The 3,984-nt window shown below is 45.3% G+C and overlaps 1 long non-coding RNA gene across 1 annotated transcript; it reads left to right on the forward strand.

Annotated features, from left to right (window-relative positions):
• The first annotated feature begins 292 nt into the window (after nucleotides 1-292).
• LOC137482238 (uncharacterized) lies at nucleotides 293-1,667 on the forward strand. Its single transcript, XR_011003946.1, has 3 exons — nucleotides 293-585; nucleotides 749-1,022; nucleotides 1,143-1,667. It is a non-coding gene; the product is annotated as an uncharacterized lncRNA (long non-coding RNA).
• The last annotated feature ends 2,317 nt before the right edge of the window (nucleotides 1,668-3,984 follow it).

Raw genomic sequence — 3,984 nt, forward strand, 5'->3', positions numbered from 1 at the left:
TGTCACCAGGCACTGGAGAAGATATGGAGACAATTTAGCCACCTTTTTGCAGATGGGATTCACACGTCCTTTTGAGAGTAAACAGAGTCTCACTGAGGTTGGAAACCTTCAGAGAGGATCCATGAAAAGGCTTTTCTACTACTTCATGGTGGTGAATCTCCCTGGGGGGGGGGGGGTGATCAGCAGTGACCCCATCACTAACCATGCAGGAAATTTTCCATTTTAACTCCTAATTTTGCAACTTTTCCAGGGAAATTGTATTTACAGAGCGGGAGTTAAAATTTCCCTTAATCTTAACGGTATCTTTTGGCTCTGCTGCCCCAATCTCTCCTTGTCTCCATTGGGTGTTTCTATAGCAACTCCCCAGGGAGTTTTCCTGTTATCTGGGTGAAGTTAACTGGAAACAAGTAGATATACTTGAGATGAAGTGGTGTTGGGGAAGACTGATGAGGCCTTCAGAGCATGATCTGAAAAAAAAGCTGAACTATTTGCAGAACCTTCCTCACTGTAAGAAGCTTGAAGCTCCTGCAGTCAAAGAATTTGCCTAAAGTACACTTGTCCTCTGTTGTGCCAGCACAGTCTCAGGTACACGAAAATGTTTCTGCATTTATAATAAAGCATATGGAGCTCAAACCGGCCAAGCCTAGAGGTGCCTTGCTGGGGAATGGGATTTTCACAGGCAGTTTGAGGAGATCGATTGTCGCTGTTCCAACCAAATTATAATAAACCTGGTGTCATGTCTCATTAGCAGGCATTTCTGTGTGGTTTCATACTCTGTGGGTGAGATCCATCTCCCAGCTCATCCAGGGCCTGCCAGGGTGAAACAACACCTTTACCACCATCCATCAGCAGCATGGGGGGCCAGACCCAGCAGCACAGATCAGAGGAGGTGGAGGATGGGCCTGGCTAAAGGGATGCTCTCAAGGGAAAGAGATCCTTTCTACAGCTTTCTGTAAGGAGCTTGGTAGCTGTTGTGGCAGCTTTTCTCTGAATGAATAACCCAGATTACACCGAGTCAGAAGGTTTGTGTCCCAGGCAAAAGCCCACTCGCTTCACTCCACCTCCTGCTTCCAGGCTGTGGACCAGACTTCTCCAGGCTGGTGTTGTAGCTGATATTAATGGGCTTTTCCTTTGCATTTTAGACAGCCATAGACCAAGCTGTTGGCAGGCCAGCAGCTATTTGAGAGCTGCCAGACCTTTGCTAGACGGTGAGCATCTCTCTTTGAGCTTGATGAGTGTTTCCTGTGGGCAGCTGTGACCTCCTGCTGCTGTCACCCCAGGGAATGGAAAACCTGCCTCCTGTGCAGCCTGAGCTGCAGATACCAGCCAGCTCCTTTCCCTGCTTTAATTTTTTGGATACCAGCCGTGTGTTGCTTATCATTGGTTCTGATCCCTAAAGCCGAGGTGCTGATTCTTATCTGCAGCTTCAGCCAGGCCTAAATCTTTATCTTCACTCAGTGAGTCTGAGCGCTGAGTGTGCAGAGACATTATTAGATTATTAAATCAATGACACTCAGGTTATTAGTCACACTCATCCGCATTACCTGACACTGTAATGACGTTCTATTTTTACTTCCAGCCTGCTAATGTCCCAGAGGTACTGAAATTATGACCAGAAAATTAATTTCTATACATTTGAACAAGAAATAGAAGTATCGGAAATAATCCCACATCAACAGCATAAATCCTAATGGAATTGTTCAGTAAAGTAACAGGGAAAGGGAGAGGGTGGAGAATGGTGTCTGACATGAAGCCTTCCCTCTGTGCTGTCATGCCAAACTCTTACAGGTATGATGGTTGCTAGTAACTGGGCCAGACTATTTTAGCTTGCAAATTCATTTGGGGTAATTAGGACTTCTGTGCTGGCATTAGTGATTTTCCTCACTCAGCCAACATTTTCTTGCAGAATCCCTCCACCAGGATGATGCAGTAGGTTTGTTTTTCAGGCATGAAATCAAACCCCGTAAACAGAAAAAGGCCAGCACATGGCAAGATGTTGTTTACGTTTTCAAAAATGACCCCTTAATCTCAGGCAAATTATCATCCCAGTCCCTAGGCTGAGCTAAGAAGTGAGGTCCAATCTGATGACTCTTGAAGATAGAATTCGATGTTATTTCTGCTTTGCATGACTAACCATCTGCAAGCTGGGAGGAATTTGTTACGGTGGAAAAATACCACGGGAAAAGCTCAAAGTCCAGCCACGCCCTTGCACAGCAGAGCAGCACTGGCCTCTTCTCGCCCCTGCAGCCAGAGAGATGCAGAACTGTGGCTCGGAGGGCTCTGCTCCTCACTTTGAACCCTGAGTGGGAGCTGCAGGGGGCTGTGGCTGTGGGGTGTTGCCAGGGTGGCTGTGCAGGGTGCTGCTATGGGGACGGATGCCCGAAGGCAGGGGGTGGCTGGAAGAGGCAAGCTCTGTGGGGGTACCACAGCACGCAGCCAGCTCTCAGCCAGCTGGGACAGCTTCTGTGGGGAAAACAGTGGGGAGCAGATGGTGAAACACCCCACGAGGGAGAGCCGTTCACACCCCTTCCCCATGCCGCCCACAGCCCCAGATACTTCCAAGTTCCCTGAGCTTATTGATTACCCGGCACAAATCTCCATATTGCTTAATTATAACTTGGTTTTAGTGCACGTCTTCACGCTGTATTTATTTCATGTTGGCAATTAATTCCAAAGTGCCAGAAATGGTGAGCAGGGTGACTTTCTGAGATCTTTTGCTGAGGAATTGCCACTTTAAAATGGAGAAATGCATGCAGGTATGGGTGTGGGAGTAAGTATTGGTGGTACCTGCTAAATGCATGTTGCAGGATGCTCTTGAGAGCAATGTTTGTAGTAGAATTATAATGAGCTGAGTTGTTTAGGTGTAATTAAAAGATGGGAGTGAGAACTTGCTTGGAAATCCTTTTGTCTAAGCTTTGGGAAGCCTGCTAATAATATATAAACATTTAGCAGCTCAGCTGGAGCATGGTGTGCTCTTTGGTTAAACATTAAAGGGGCATTGTCAAGTGTTTTTAATTAATTAGCTGTGTTTTAAATCAAATCAATTTGGAGGAATTAGGCTCAAAATTAATGTTGTTTTCACCTGGTGGGGAATGTCCTTTAAATTATGAACATCTTAAAGACAATGAAAATTAAAAATGCATTTAAGAAATCCCATCCACATGGTTCCCTTTTCTCAGAGAATGGCCAGTATTCTGATGATCTGGAATTACTGTCACTGCTAGAACAGTAAAATTAGAGCCTTTTAGGCTCTGTCTGCTACAACCAACATTTACACACCTCCTAGATGTGCAACACCTATGTCAAACCTGGCATGTAGAATCTTGAATATACTGTTTTCCTTTTTTATTAAGGCTTATCATGGTGCAACACACTACTTTCACTACCAGGTAAGGAAGGTGGGCAAGAAAGTCCATTTAATATGTTTGCTGAACACAGGTGGGATGTGGGTATTGTACACTCAGCCTCCAGAATCTGTGAGATTTCTGCTCAGTTTTAGCCACTTTGAGTAGTGGGACAGAGATCTCAAGGTTTGTAGAATTCCTACAGGTGTTGTGAAAATTCACAGATAGGACACGGAGGGAGTCCAAAGAGTGCCTGCACTGAAGGGAGATAGAGCACAGTGAAATCCATGGGGGAGGTGATAGAGGCAATCCAGTTCTCAGGTTTGTGGGGGAAAGGGGTTTCTATTATTCTTATTGCTGCTTAGATGCCTTGTGTTAGATTTAGGTGGGGGGAATCAACACAAACTCCCCATGACACAATAGGCTGTAACTGCTGGAAGCTGTTATGTGCTATTATGCGAAGCCTTTACAGTCTGTTGAGTAAATAATCTACAGATTAAAGCTTTCTAAGTACACAGTGACTTGATAGGTAACCAAAGAAGCCATTACAATATGTCATGTCAATAAGAGGAGGATTAAGGTCCCTCACACTTGCTGCAGTGACAGAGTCTATCTGCTGCCAACCTCTGTGAAACAAAAG

This window comes from Anomalospiza imberbis, chromosome 14, assembly GCF_031753505.1.
Source record: "Anomalospiza imberbis isolate Cuckoo-Finch-1a 21T00152 chromosome 14, ASM3175350v1, whole genome shotgun sequence".
NCBI lineage: Eukaryota > Metazoa > Chordata > Aves > Passeriformes > Viduidae > Anomalospiza > Anomalospiza imberbis.